Raw genomic sequence first — 16,818 nt, forward strand, 5'->3', positions numbered from 1 at the left:
GTCAACCAAAGAAGTACAGTTTTAAGAATAAAAAAGGGCAGTAATAGAAATAATAACAATCATAATAATGAGACAGTGTACATAAGCCTGGACAAATGGTTAAACCTAACCTTAATTTTTTTTTTTTCAGAGCAAGTTGGGATCCAATTTCTTTATTGCCCAGGCCCCCCACCCCTCACCAAATCTATAGAAAAACCCCAAGCCTGGGAGTGTCCTGGGGCTGGGAGGCAGAGTGTGGGAAAACTCTGTGCTCTGCTCCCTGGCCTGGCAGTGTCAACAGGGAGGGTATGTGGGAAGGAGAGGCCGGTAACTCCACCTGCAGAGGATGTGGCACTGGCTGAAATGCATGGGGGATGAGGTGCCTGTTGCCAGCTCTCCTCTGGGACCTGCTGGGGTGCCATCCAGGGGTGGGTGCCCAGCTTGAGGCCTGGTACAGTGCATGTCCTTCTTCTGCCAGTGGCCATCACTTCTGTCAGGCTGCTCACTCCAAGGCCCCATCCTCTGCGTCTGTGCCCTGGCTGTGTTCCAGCTCTTCCTCGCCATGTGTCAGCAGCTCCTCCTCATCGCCGTCATCTTGAGCCTGTGCTTCTCCCTGGGGTGTGCCTGCCTCAGAAGCCGTGTCCTCTTGTGGGGTGTGGGGGCTGCTGCCACTGCCGCCGCCACTTCCATTGCCACTGCTGCTGCCGCCACCGCTGCCACTGCGACCGTCACTCTTCTTGCCATCTGGGTTGGCCTTCTGCTGCTCAGCAATCTGTTCCAAGCGGCCCAGCAGGGCATCAATGTTGTTACTTAATCTGTGTCAGCTCGGTCTTGATGGTCTGCAGCTCACTGCTCCTTTAACTTGATATTGGCTGAGCTGGTGGTGATGGCTGTGGAGCGGGCAAAGAGCTTGACAGGAACGGTGGTTTTGACATGCTGGACCAAAGGGACTGTGACCCGGGGTCGCTTCACAGGAACAGCCCTGGGCACAGGCACTGGTGACAGGTGGCCCAGGTCACAGAAGTCATCCCGGTAGTAATCACAGTCAAAGCTGTAGCCACTGTAAATAGCAGATGCTGCTCTCTTTAACCCCTTGCCTCTGTTGGGCTTGGGCTCCCCAGCCATGTTGATGTCCAGGGTCTGCCCAGCCAGCACCCGCCCATTCTCTCCCAGCACAGCTGCCTGGGCATGGCGCTCATTGGCATACTGAACAAAGGCATAGCCCTTGTGCATGGAACAGCCAGCCATACGGCCATACTTGGAGAAGATGGTCTTCACATCAGAATTCTTCACTGCAGCTGTGTTGAGGTTTCCAATGAAGACTCGAGAGTTGATGGACTTGGGATCATTCTTGTTGGTTATGTTGCTTGTCTGGATCTTCAAGGACATGGTGGCCACCAAGGTTGAGCTCAGTCAGTGATCTCCTCTTCACGGTTACAGGGTCAACCACAAGCTGCCTATGGAAATAGGTATCACCCACGCCAAGAGCCTAACCTTAATTTTTTAAATGAGTCAAACATTACAAAAATTACTCAGAAGTTTTCAAAATACCTAGCATTAACTGTCACAAATATAATAACCTATCATTTTATAGTAGATACTTAATAAACAACTTATTTACCAAACTGCTGCTGTTCGCTCGGTTTAAAGTAACAATTAGAAGAGTAACTTGATCTTATAAATAAAGGGTGAGAAACTAAGTACTAGGCAGCACTTTTATTTTATGGAATGATTAAAATATATATCAAAAATCTCTTAAAGATTTTTTTCTCCAAATTTATCACCTAACAAGTTCCCTAAAGAGCTACATTTAAATATTAGTTGCTTTTGTTTAAAGCCACATTTTTCAAAGTCTGTTCAAAGCATATTAGAATGTCAGATTTTACTGATTATGTCACAATCTTAGGAAAATGTCCTGCTTGGGGCAAAGACCTTCTGTAATAGGCAATGTTTGTTTTTCCTTTTATGGAAGGTAAATGAGATTAATAGGCCTTACCTCTCCCCTGTTGTTTATAAGCAGAGGTAAGCCAAAGTACCTCATTCCAGAGTTAGGTTAATATATGTTCAAAAAGGAAAGAGAAAGAGCAATGTCTAAAAGACTGACACTTACACCTCCTGTATTCAGAAATTATGTCTGTCTGATTTATATAAAATTTGGGGGATAGCTTCTCTTTATATCAAATAAGACAAAAGAATGCTGAATTTCACCACAGATGCACAATAACCTAGGGTTAACAATGTGGGGGAAATATTACTAGTTAATAGTATCCAGAGGAAGTAGCTGCAGAGATTTGCCAGACAGATATGGCCCACAAGAAGGGAGCACAATTTTTACCTAGTTAGGAGAGAACTAAGAAACGTATTAGTTAACTATTGCTGCATAACACACCACCCTCAAAATTAGTGGTAAAACAACTATTTTACTATTGTTCATATTTCCATTGTTTGACTGAGTTCAGCTGGGTGTTTCTTCTCATCCACATGGTGTCAGGAATGGCAACAGTTATGTGGAAGTTCAAGTAGACTGTAAGGTTCAAGACAGCTTGCTCTCATAGTTTCCCGCTGGTATTGTCTATTGACAAGGGACTCAGCTGCTCCCTTCAGCCAGAGTGTTCTCCATGTGGCCTTTCTCTATAGATGTGGCTCTTCACAGCATAGCTACTGGATTCTAAGGGGCAGGAGGTAGAATCTACTTGTTGGATTCTCCAGAAGAAGATTCTGAGAAGTTTGGAGTGCAGGTTGTTTATTAGGGATCAACTCCTGAGGATAACAAAAGGCAGAAGTATGATTAGGAGAAGACAAAAGTCAAATGTGATGCAGTTTGCTAACTTGCAGACATTGCACATCGGGAAAAAATGTCCAGACCTTTATACTCTTCTTTGTTTAGTCCTCAGGAAGGGCATGACCTAAGATGAGCCAAGTCTTTACAGATGAGGCAGATGCTGAAGGAGCCAATACCTGACGTGTCTCTGCTATCTTCATTCCTCACCACTGAGCAGCAAGTTCTTCCCTAAAGTCAGATCTAAGCAGCTCATTTTATATCTATCACACTACCAATAGCCTTAAAGCCTGGGCTTATAAGTTCCCAAAACAGCAATTTGACCAATTCCATGGTCATTTGATTGATCAAAGTTAGTAAACCAAGAAGTCCATATTCAAAGAAAGGGGAAATATACTCCCTTATTTTATATTAGAAGCAGCATGCACATAAAGAGAGGGGAGGAATTTAGAAAGTCACTCCAGATTTTGCCCTCAGACTGTAACAATTCACATGCAAATTTACACTCACCATCTCCCAAGACCCCCACAAATTTGTGTCCCATTATGACATCAGCTCATATCCTAGACTTTTATCATTTATATCAGAGCCACATGTAGGTGGGATGGATTCCTCAAGTTTCTAGGAGTACCTGTAAACTAAAAAATAAATCAACACCAATGAAATCATTATCTTCCAAAAAAGCATGCAACATGCAATAATGATGAAAGGACATGGTAGCCACAATAGAAACCTCCAGTATAAAAGGGTAAAACGAGATGCATCGCAGTTACTGGGCCATAGCAATTCTGAAATCTAGCAAGGATGTCACCATTATCTGTCTCCAGGGGCAGAGAATTTTTCCTGATTAGGGACCATTTATGCTCCCTGAGAATGGTTTCCATGACTCCGCCTCCTGTATCATTCTTACTTTTCCATAAGAAGTGGAATGAGTTGGTTGCTCAGTCATTTTCTCAGTTTGTGGCTCTGCTCATAGCATAAGATCACAGAGGTCTTTTTCATTTGGAACTATTTCTGTGTCTTTCAGTCCAAGCTGTTAAAGTTTCTGTTAAATATTTTGGACTTCCTATGTATCTATACCGTATTTTTAGGACAGAATTTTTAAGATACCCTTCTCTCTACTTTGGCCTTAGAATCAGAGTGCTGTGGGGACAATACCATTAAGATTCTTGAAATCTCTTTTCTAGCCAAAAGGGCCTAAAAGGTATTTCCTAAAGATTTTTAGAAACTGTTTTCTAGTTGAGGTCAACAAGGCAAGCCCTTAAGATTCTCACCGTATAGCTGAGAGTCTTTGTGACATATCCAAAACCTAAACTTTCTAAAGGTTGATCATAGAGTCTTTTCAACTGCAGCCTTGAACTGATCTTCATGCTGTGGCTGTTTTTCTCACGGCACTCTGGATTTGATCTTATACGCCAGGTTTTAATTTACTCTGAAAATTTTTTTGTGGCCTGAAAGAGTTGAATATGAGAATAATTTATGTTTCAGCCCAACAAAAGCTTATTTGAAAGTATTTCTTTAGATCAGATGTTGGTTGACTATGGCTCAGAGGTCAAATCCACATTGTCACCTGCTTTTGCCAATTTTTCTTTTCCTTTTTTTTTTTTTTTTTTTTTAAGCAAAACCACATTTATTCATTTACATATTTTCTAAGTCTACTTTTGTGCTATAACTACGGAGTTTCTATAGACACCATAAAGCCTATAATGCCTAAAATATTTACTGTCTGGCTCATTACAGAAAATGTTTCCTGACCTGTACTCTAGATTCTGCTTAAAAATTGAATGGTTCCTTCTTTAATTCATTTCACCTTACTGTGATTATGTGCACTGAAATAAACCAGTTGAGACTTTACAACATTCTTTCTATAAACTCCCTTAGCCAAATACACAAGTTCATTAAATATATGTCCTTTATATTGCCACAAACTACTGAGTTTTCAAACATTCTCTCTTTACATAATTGGACAAAAAACTCACCTCTTCTCAAGATTCAAATAACAATTTTCTCATTGTCTTACCAGCCTCCACTGACTGTCTCTCTCTCTGAGGGTCTTGTGGCCTATACCCACTGCCTGGTTCCAAAGCCAGTGCCACATTTTAGGTTTTTGTTACAGTAGCACTTCACTTTTAAGTAACAAATTTCTGTTATAATGATCTATTCCTTTAAAACAAGCCATTTCAACACTTATATTTTCTTTAATAATTTCATATGTTAAATTGGGTCAGATAGATGGTCTTATGCTCCACATGTCAGCTGGGGCTATAATCAAATGAGAGTGAAATTGAATTTAAATGCCTAAGATGGATGCATTAGTTATTTATTGCTATGTAAAATATGATTTCAAAACTTAGTAGTAGCCTAAAACAATAAATATTTGTTATCTCATAATTTTTGTGGGTTAAGAATCTGGGAGCAGCTTAGCTGAGTGGTTTTGGCACAGGGTGTCACCTGAGGTTGCAGTCAAGCTGTCAACTAAACTGAAGTCATCTGAAGTCTAGTAGATCACTTCATGTGTTTTTGGCAGGCCTCAATCCTCACCACCCAGGCCTCTCCATAGGCTGCCTGATTGCCCTTGTGAAATGGCAGCTGGCTTCCCTGAACGAGTGACCTGAGAGAGAGCCACCAAGATGAAAACTGCAGTTCAGTTTGTAATCTTAGAAGTGACCTATCATCATTTCTGTGGTATTCAGTTGGTCATGGAAACCAACACTTGGACAATGCGGCAGGGCACTACACAAAGATATGAGTTACAGGGAACAACCTTTATTGGGTGGCATATTGGAGACTGGCTGGCTACCACAATAACTCACTTATATGGCTGTCGATTAGTACTTGGTATTGTAAGAGAAACTCTTCTCTCGTCTTTTGTGATTCTCCTTTCCATCTTGGGCTTCTCACAGCATGGAAGCTGAGTTCCAGGAGGTAGCAAGTAGAAGCTTCCAATTCTCTTTAGCCTGGACTTAGAAATCTCAGAATGTCCTTCTGCTATATTTTATTTATGGAAACTAATCATAGGCCAGTTTGAATTCAAGGGAAGCAGAGTGAGTTCTACCTCTTGTTGTAAAGAGTGGCACATATTTACAAGGAAGGGGGGGAGTTATTGGGGGATACCTTTGAAGACTAGCTAAAATAGGAAATGAATACCCAATTTCATTTCCCTCCTGCCTTCTAACCTAGTAGGAGCTTCCCATTGGACAATCCTATCCAGAAGTCAGAGGGATAAATTATATATTGAACCAGTCCCTAGATGTCAGTCTTCTGACACAGAGAGGATTTTGAAGGAGTGAAAATAAAACTAGACAGGCAAATAGAAAATACTCATCACAATTCTGAGATATAAGTAGTCCCAGAGAAATTGTATTTTTCAATAATTATATAATTAAATAAAAACATTTCAATATCTATAAAAGTAGTATAGTGAACAGGATGGTTTTTGTAACCACTCTCTTCCTTTTTGGCCTGGCCAAAAAAAGATATAGAATTTCCTTACCTTAAAAATTTAACTCTGTGTGCTACAAAATTTCGGAATCACATCAGCCTGGCAGAATATTCAATTTCCCATTTCTCGCTGAGAAGGATTTAGAACAAAAATATAATGCTCTTAATGTGAAGCCCCTAGACAATTATGTGAACACAACTAGAATAAACAGTCACATTTTTATCTTTTCCTTTATGATTAGCCTATTTGGGGTTCAGATTTACATTCCAGCTCCTTGATAGCAGATGCTAATCACCGTGCCAGCCTGCCCAGTTCTCATCTGCAAATTTCTCTTTGTAGAGATGGCCCTATATGTTTGGCTTTGACTGAAGTCCAGTTTGAACACAGATAGTTGAATTTCCCTATCATTAATGTGGTCATTTACTAATACTACTAATAAAGTGCTTCCACCCATCAGATCATATCCCATAGATAATGTTGCTAACTCAGATCCTATCTAATATTCTCATGTTACTTCAAACATTATAATGAGGTCACCCACATTGGAGTCAGTCCTCTAAGTCCTGTTTCATTCAGGCCTTACTTAATCTACTCTCTTTAATAATCTGCCTTTGAAGAAAGCACTGTACTAGACCTCATGCACTTTAATAAAAGGAAAACTAGTATTTTAGCTGTGCTTTTGGCAGTGACAATATTTTTTCATGACCACTTGAAAAACAAATGTTATATGGGTGGTTACCTGTCATCTTCAAAGTTAACTCCAAAGCCAGCAGCACGGCATTTTGGCATTAAGTGATAACATCCTAAGTAAGAAGTTTGCATTTTTATATTCTGTTCAAAACACTATTCCTATGGATTTATATGCCCCTAACAAATTTTTCATAATACAAAAAGCACCATTAAAGTATTTTCATAGTTTGGTATATGTTTGAACTTACTTACAGCTTTCAAAAAATCTATCTAATTGCTCTCATTTTTTATCACTTCCATTAAACTAAATATTTTATATCATGGCTTATAACTGAGTCAGTGATGATCTAGATAGCCAATATTTCCTTACTTATTCAAAAACCTTTATTAGTCAGAAGCTAAGATATATTTTTAATGGAACCATCATATTTTAATACATAATATGGTACTACTTCAGGTATGAGGTGTTTTGTAAATATTAATCTTCAAATCGTCGTCGTCGTCGTCGGCAGCCGTCCGTCTCGAGAGATGATGGTGTAGCTTCTTGAGAGCCTATCTGCACCGCCGAGAATGGCTGTGCAGTCCAACTTGGGAGTGACACGGCATCTGTCTCCTCCCGTGTTGAATCGACATCTTGCGATGACGCTGAAGTGTCCTCTCCAGTGAAGCTGAAGCTACAGAGCCTGGGCAGGGTGATATGGAGGGTCTGCTGTTGCCCATGCAGCAGACCCCCCCTCTCTTCGCAGCTGAAGGATCCAAGGGAAAGACGGAGTCAATACAGCTTGGCTTCAGGTGCGCCGCAGGAGTTGCCGGTGTTGACTACAACGTCAAACCGCCTTAGGGACTCCGGCTCCGGATTTTCTGTCGGGGTTTACTCCCTCAGCCTTTCCCCTGAAGAGGTATGCCGCAAGGCAGTGGAGGTTTTTTGGAGTCAGAGTTTTCCTTCTCTGATGTGCCCTGACTGGAAGATCGAACCAGCGACACCCAGCTCGCAGGCCGACGCTCAATCCACTGAGCCAAACCAGCCAGGGTTAATCTTCAAATAAACTGGTATTATCACTGCTATTTAATAAATATAAAACTAAAAATAGAGAGATAGTACCAAATTGCTAAACATTTTGCAAAAATAAAAGTAGACTTAAGATATCATCAATTACATCTCCATCTGTGTCATTGGACAATAAAATCACATTTTTCTTAAGGAGTTATATAGGCTACTTATCAAAATATGATTCTACTGATTTTATGGGCCATTTTATGTCAGAATTATTATTGACGGCTTTAAAATTAGTTTAGTCTGTGAAATATGTAATACATGGAGAGGAGTATGTAATATGTATAAGAACTAGTTACAGTAAAATAATAAAATGAACACTCAGGTTAAGAAATAGAACATTTCCAGTTAAAAGCCCTCTATAACTCTTTGAGTACACTTCTCTCCTCCACTAACCAGAGATAAACACTGTTCCAAATTTAGTATTAATAATTTCATAAGTTTTCCTTATATATTTACAGCCTCCGCAAGAATTCTCATACAATATACAACTTCCATGAACTCCTCACACTTTACATTTAACATTAATGGACTCTTAACTGTGTCTACATATTCTTACTTCTTACACTGAACAAGATACTTCGAGGTTTATGTATGCTGATGTATTTGGCTATGTTTCATTAATTTTCTGTTCTCTATAAGGTTCTACTATACAAATATACTACAATTTATTTATTCTTTTATAGTTGATAGATTTTTTTCATTTTTGCTACTACCCTAATGTTATTGTAAAGCATTCCTCTAAATGGCTTCTTTGTAAACAGTCAACAGGATAAATGCTAACTAGTGGAATTGCTGACTGGTAAATATAGGCATGTTCAACTTTAGTTAGCAATACTGTGATACTCATAACATGCTAGAACAACCACAAAAATCTTAGTAGTTAAAACATCAAAGCTTTATTTGTTGCTTGTGTTGTTTTCATCTCAGATAGGGGTTGGGCAGGTAGAGTCTTTCTTCCACCTTATTCTTCACAGGGAAGTTACCAGTTACCTTGGAAGAGGGGGGAAACTTTGTTAATCTCTGACAGCCCTTAAATCTTCCTCCTTGGAAATGATACAAGTCTCATAGGCATGCAACTTCAAGGGGTAGTGCAATTGTAACATGGAAAATAAATATCTGTGAATAGCCTGAATTTCTGCAAATGCTTTTCAAAGTGATTGATCCAATTTACACACCTACAAGAGAGGACAAGAGTTTCATTGCTTCGTATCCTGCCAAATCTGATATTCTCAGTTTTTAAGACTTAAAATTTGATGGATATGACCCATCATACTGTGGTTTTAATTTGTATCTTCCTGATTAGTAATGAGATTAAGTATTTTTTCATAAGTGTATAAGTGCTTTGTACTCATACAAAATTTGTCTTGTATAAAATTACTCTTGTTATTTTATCATTTTTCATTTGAATAGTTTCAAATTTTTAAAATAATGATTGGAGGAACATTTCCATATTCTGGATACTAATCCTTTATTGGTCTTATGTGTTGCAAGAATTTTATCAAGCTCTGTGGCTTGTTCATTCACACTCTTTAAGATATTTTTTGATGAATAGATTTTTAATATAGTAAAATTTATTAATCCTTTAATGTTTTTGTGTTTTATGTCTTATTTAGGAAATCTTTTCCTACCTGAAGAAATAGATTTTATCCTATATTATCATCTAAATATTTCATAGTTATGACTCTCATCTATATGTCTTTAATCTACCTAGAATTAATTTTTGTGGGTAATATGTAGAACTGCATTTTTGCCCCCCCCATATGTATAGCTGTATGTCAGCCAGGGTAGATTACTGATGGCTCTCAGCCAGAGGAGGGCATCTGCCATCTAGAGGACATTTGACGATGTCTAGAGACAATTTGTCACAGTGGGAAAGAGGGTGCTTCTGGCATTAAGTGGGTAGAGGCCATAGACATTGCTTTAAAACATTCTGCAATTCACAGACAGCCCCCCACCCACACACATGTCAAAGAATTATTCATCCCATTATCAACAGTACTGAGGTTAAGAAACTCTGAATTAGATTGTCCCGTGGTAACAAATAGCCCCCAAATTTTTTGACAATAGAGGTTATTTCTCCTTTACATTCATGTGAATTGAGGATTGCTCTGCTTCCCTGTATAGATCATTGCCAATCTCATAGCAGAGGGAACAAGGGAATGCAGTCATAGCATGTGTGCAGTGGCTAAACCAGAGGTGACACACATCTTTTATTCCCAAATACTTTCGGCCAAAGTCATTTATCTAAATTTCCACTTTAGGGAGCTACGAAATAAGGCACGTTAAATCCGAACTAAATATAAGAAAGAAGATAAAGGTATGAATGAAACTCAACGAAATAGAAAAATATCAAGTATTCAATAGCTACGTGTGGCTAGTGATTACCATATTAGACATCACAGAACATTTCCATCATCATAGATAATTTTCTTGGGGAGTACTGAACTAGGTAATCTGTAAAGATATAGAAAATCTGACTGATGTCATTAATTTTATTTACTTAATTGACATTAAAAAACACTGCATCTAAGAACTGCAGAAAACATTTTTTAGTTGTACATGAATGTTCACCAAAACTATAGTTGGCCCACTAAAAAGTCTCAATAGATTTCAAACTATTGAAATCATACAAATATTTCTACTTATATTAGTAAGTTAGAAATAATTTAAAAATCTAAAAATTAAGAAACACAGTATAAAGAAATGCATATCTAAAGAAAATTAAGAAACACATAGCTGAAGAACCCAAGGGTCAAAGATAAAAATCACATAGGAAATTACTTTCTACTGAGCAGTGATTAACATATAACATATCAAAATTCATAGGTAATAAAATACAGCTAGTGAAGTGGTCACAGTGAAATTAATACTTTTAAATATTTATTTTAGCAAAGTAAAGGTCTAAAAATCAATAGTTTAAATTTTTACTTTAGAAGCTAGGAAATAAAGCATCCTAAATATTTATAAGAAAGGAAAGAATAAGAATGAAACACAGTGGAACAAAAATCAGTTCAACAATTTAAAAAATAAATAAAGTCAAAAACTATAATTTTAAAGATTAGTAAAATTGATAAATCTGGAAGAAGACATGCAAGAAAAAATAAGAAATACACAGATTATCAACGTCAGAAATGAAAGGGGGAACACTTCCATAGATCTTAAAACCATTACTAAAACAGTAAGCTAATGTTATAAACAATTTCATGTCAATAATTCAGCCACATAAACAAAATAGACAAACTCCTTGAAAGACCCAATTCCAGATGTAACATCATAAATTTTCAAAGTAAATAGCTCTTGATCTCCAAAAAACTAATTAACAACCTTTCTACAAAGAAACTTCTAGGTTTAGATAACTCTACAAATAAATTTAGTCAAACATTTAAAAAAAAAATCAATCATACACAAACTTTTTCACAACATAGAAGAGAAAGTTAGAGAGAAGATGGCGGAGGAGTGAGGGGAGACTGCGTTTTCAGGCTCCCGAGACCCGTCTGCAGTTTGGGCTAATTGCAGACAGAACATCTCAGTGAGCAACTGGACACTGGCATGAGTCGAGCCATGGCACTGCTGGATTAGAGAAATCCATCTGGGAACAACCTGTTTAGTGAGGATAGCGGAGGAAAAGGGGACAAAACGGGATTCCTGACTGGGGCAGCTTTTTGGTGACCACAGGCTGCCCCGGAGAGGAGTCAGGAGGAGAGCGGATCTCTGCCCATGGCAGAGACGGGACTCCACCAAGTAGCATTGGCGCTGAAGGACAGGAGACAGCGTGCTCCTGGGCAAGTGAGAACATAATTCTCCTTTATATTTTTCTCTAGTGGATGATGGAGAGGAAAGGAAAGTTTGGGGGTGGTAGGCCGTTCTTGAGGAGCGCAGGTGCAGAGGCGCACTCATCCACTCCCCAACCCTCCCCTTGGGTCGCGGGGGCGCACATAGGGAAGTGCTCTCACTCACTGGCCCAGGTGCGCGGGGCCGTGAGTCCAGGTGCCCCTTGGACACTCCCCAACAGACATAAGATCAGTGCCCCAATGGGCACAGGGAGGGCCCACTGAAGACGCAGAGGACCGTGCACAGACACCCCTAGTCAGCTCCAGTGGGCGCCGGGCCCCAGGTCGGAAAGCAGATCACTAGCTCAGGCTCTGTTTGTGCCCGTCCAGATGGGTGAGGGAAGGCGGGCAGCTGCAGCTCAGGAACAGCGGGCGGCAGCGACTCACAGACGCTTTCACTGAGCACAAGTGTCCGGGGCCCTGCCCTAAGAGGGGAGAGACCAACTCCCTGAGCTCTGCTCAGCGGGACTAAGGGCACAGGCATGCGAGCGCGAAAACACCTCAGCCCAGGGACAATAGGCGCCAATCGCGGGGCAAGCTCTCCGCCGCCCGCACGTGCAGGGGCGCGCGCGCGCAAGGACACCTCAGCTGGTTCCAGCGGGCAGCAAGGGAACACACCGTGCCGGCAACCGCAGGCGCACACCATTGCGGCAACCATGCGCACACCAGTGCTGCAAGAAACAAGAACCTCTGAACCTCCACACTAGACCAGCTGCAGACGCAGAAAAAGAAGGCAACACACCAAGGCTAAAACGGAGTAAAAACATCCTTTTTTTTTTTTTTAACTTTTTTTTCTCTCTTTCTTCTTTCTTTCTTTCTTCTTCTTTCTTTCTTTCTTCTTTTTTTCTTGGCTTTTATTTTTTTAATTTTTTTTAAATTTTTTATTTTTTTTCTTTATTTCTTCTTTCTCTTCTCTCTTTCTTTCTTTCTTCTTTTCTTTCTTCTTTTTTTGTTGGTTTTTTTCCCTTCCATAAGAAAAACAAACGATCTCAAACGTGTTGCATATAACCTCTCCTTCTCATCCATTCTCTTTAATCGTTGTTTATTTGTTTGTGTGTCTAGTTTAGCCCCCTTATCACTCTAAATAATAGAATATAATTGCTATATAAACCCAATACAATACAATCCCACTTTCTTACTATATTATGCATTATTCCATCCTTTTCTTCTATTTTTATTAACATACAATGTAAATATTACTTACTGGCTTGGATAGTCTCAACTATTATTAATCTATCACCCCCTCTATCAAAAATTATATTTTTCCTCCCTAAAAACAACTCTTATCTATTCTTCTTATAGTATAAAAGCTCTAATCTCTTTACATTTATATTAACACGGTTTCGTTGGCAGATGACAGAGGGATAGAGGGTGGGGGATATTTTTTGAGGGTGTGAGTCTACTGACTGGGCTGTGTGTTTATGTTTTTAACAGCATCTCCACAAAAGAACTCAAGACAAAGTGGATAGAGTGACTCCCAACCAACTAGCCAGAAGGAAGATCCTACCAAAGAACATCTGAAATATAACCAGACAGCATAAACAAACGACATAAAGGGTAACTCAAGAACATCAGGGCTCAGGATATCAAAGAGACTGCACCACTGAAACCCCCAGATCTCCCATAAAGAATCTCATACCACAAAGGAGGGAAGTCAAAGCAGACCACACCCCCCCCAAAAAAAACAAATAAATAAATAAATAAAAACAAAAAGAATTCAACATGGTAAGACGCAAAAATAACCCCTCAATGAAAAGAAAAGAGGAATCCTCAGAAAGAGAGATAGATGAAATAGACATAGCCCAAATGTCAGACATGGAATTCAAAACAGTGGTGGTAAAGAAGCTCAAAAACAACTATGACAATCTCTAAGGAAGTTAACAGGAGCTCCAAGAAAATTACAGGGAACTTGCAGAGAACTACACCAGCATAAAAAAAGACATAGAAACTGTTAACAAGAACCAGGAAGAATTGAAGAATTCAATCCCTGAACTGAAAAACACAGTAGAATCAGTCAAAAGCAGACTAAATGAAGCAGAGGATCGGATTAGTGAGTTAGAAGATAATGTAGAGAAAAACTCCCAGACAATACAGCAAAATGAAAAAAGATTAAAAAAATATGAACAAGATGTAAGGGAATTACAGGATAGCATGGGAAGAAATAATATCAGGATCATCGGAAATAGAGAGGGAGAAGAAAAGGAGCATGGAATTGAAAAACTGATAAGAGAAATAGTGACAGAAAATTTTTCGAACCTGAAGAGAGAAAAAGTTATACAAGTTCAGGAAGCAAAGAGAGTTCCAATGGAGAGGAACCCCCCAAAACCCACTCCAAGGCATATCATAATTAAAATGGCAACATTTCAAGACAAAGAGAGAATCCTAAAAGCAGCAAGAGAAAAACAGCAAATAAAATACAAGGGAGCTCCGATAAGGCTATCAACTGATTTCTCAACAGAAACATTACAAGCCAGAAGGGAATGGTCAAAAATATTTCAAGCAATGAAAAACAAAGGCCTACAACCAAGAATACTCTACCCAGCAAGGCTCTCATTCAAAATAGAAGGTGAAATAAGGAGTTTCTCAGACAAAGGAAGACTGAAAGAATACATCTCCACCAAACCAGCATTGCAAGAGATGCTAAAGGGTGTGTTCTAAGAAAAAAGAAGGAAAGAACAAGAGAGGAGAGGAATAGTGGTACAAAGGGCAATGAATAAATACACGTCAATAATAACCTTAAATGTAAATGGATTAAATGCTCCAATTAACAGACATAGGGTAACAGAATGGATAAGAAAACAGGACCCACATATTTGCTGTCTACAAGAAACACACCTCAAAACAAAAGATTTACACAGACTGAAAGTAAAGGGATATAAAAAAATATTCCAAGCAAACGGACTGGAAAAAAAAGCTGGGGTAGCAGTCTTCATATCAGACAAAACGGATTTCAAAGCAAGGACAATAAAAAGAGACAAAGAAGGACATTTCATAATACTTAAAGGAACAATCCATCAAGAAGATATGACTTTGATAAACATATATGCACCCAACATAGGAGCACCGAAATACATAAAGCAAATACTAGAAGACCACAAAAAGGATATCAACAACAACACACTCATAATTGGGGTCTTCAACACTCCATTATCAACAATAGACAGATCATCAAAGCAAAGAAACACCAAGGATATACAGGCATTGAACAACACACTAAACCACATGGATCTAACTGATATATATAGAACTTTCCACCCCAAAGAAGCAAAATATACATTCTTTTCAAATGCACATGGCACATTTTCAAAGATAGACCACATGATAGGACACAAAACAAGCCTCCACAAATTCAAGAAAATTGAAATCATATCAAGCATCTTTTCAGATCACAATGCCTTGAAACTAGAAATCAACCTCAGAGAAAAAAATCAAAGACACCCAAACTCATGGCGATTGAATAACATGCAATTAAATAATGAATGAATTAACAATGACATCAAAAAATAAATCAAGAAATTTCTAGAAACTAATGGTAATGAGCCCACAACAGCCCAAAACCTGTGGGACACAGCAAAAGCAGTCCTGAGAGGGAAGTTCATAGCAATACAGGCATATCTGAAAAGGATAGAAGAATCTCAAATAAAAAACCTAACCATAAAGCTACAAGAACTAGAACAACAACAACAAACAAAACCTAGGGCAAGAAGAAGGAACGAAATCGTCAAGATCAGGGCAGAACTAAATGACATAGAGACTAAACAAACAATCCAAAAGATCAACAAAACTAGGAGCTGGTTCTTCGAAAAAATAAACAAAATCGACAAGCCTCTAGCCAGTCTAATCAAGAAAAAAAGAGAGAAGACCCAAATAAACAAAATCAGAAATGAAAGAGGAGAAATCACGACTGATACCACAGAAATGCAAATGATAGTTAGAAATTACTACAGACAACTGTATGGCAAGAAATTTGACAGTCTAGAACAAATGGACAAATTTCTAGAAACATATAACCATCCAAAACTGAATCAAGAAGAAGTGAAAAGTCTCAACAGACCAATAACAAAGAAGGAAATAGAAACAGTAATCCAAAATCTCCCTGCACACAAAAGCCCTGGACCGGATGGCTTCACAGGCGAATTCTACAAAACATTCAGGGAAGAAAAAACTCCTATCCTCCTCAAACTGTTCCGAAAATCCAAGAAGAGGGGAAAATCCCAAACTCTTTCTATGAAGCCAGTATTACCCTAATCCCAAAACCAGGTCAAGACACAACAAAGAAAGAAAAGTACAGGCCAATATCACTGATGAACATAGATGCTAAAATCCTCAATAAAATATTGGCAGACAGGATCCAGCAACACATCAAAAAGATCATAAACCACGATCAAGTGGGATTCATCCCGGGGATGCAAGGATGGTTTAATATTCACAAATCAATAAATATAATACATCACCTAAACACAATGAAAGACAAAAATCACATGATCATATCAATAGATGCAGAAAAAGCATTTGATAAAGTACAACGCCCATCTATGATGAAAACACTCAGCAAAATGGGAATAGAGGGAGCATACTTTAACATAATTAAGGCTATATATGAGAAGCCTGAGGCCAACACCATACTCAATGGACAAAAACTGAAAGCATTCCCCCTGAAATCAGGAACTAGACAAGTCTGTCCACTCCCTCCACTTCTGTTCAACATAGTGTTGGAAGTCCTAGCCACAGCAATCAGACAAGAAAAAGAAATAAAAGGCATCCAAATTGGGAAAGAACAAATAAAACTATCACTATATGCAGATGACATGATAGTATACCTAGAAAACCCTATAAACTCCACTAAGAGACTACTCGATATAATAAGTGAATTTGGCAAAATAGCAGAGTACAAAATAAATGTACAGAAATCTAAGGCATTTCTGTACACCAACAATAAAATATCAGAGACAGAGGCAAAATAGAAAATACCATTTACTATAGCAACAAGAAAAATAAAGTACCTAGGAGTAAACTTAACCAAAGAGATAAAAGACCTGTA

The 16,818-nt window shown here is 38.7% G+C and overlaps 1 pseudogene; it reads right to left on the minus strand.

The window, feature by feature from the left end:
- Window positions 1–269: 269 nt before the first annotated feature.
- LOC150015970 (RNA-binding protein Raly pseudogene) lies at window positions 270–1,368 on the minus strand (annotated as a pseudogene).
- Between the last annotated feature and the right edge of the window lie 15,450 nt (window positions 1,369–16,818).

The sequence above is a fragment of the Furipterus horrens genome, unplaced genomic scaffold (assembly GCF_987537825.1).
Source record: "Furipterus horrens unplaced genomic scaffold, mFurHor1.1.pri manual_scaffold_3, whole genome shotgun sequence".
Lineage (NCBI taxonomy): Eukaryota > Metazoa > Chordata > Mammalia > Chiroptera > Furipteridae > Furipterus > Furipterus horrens.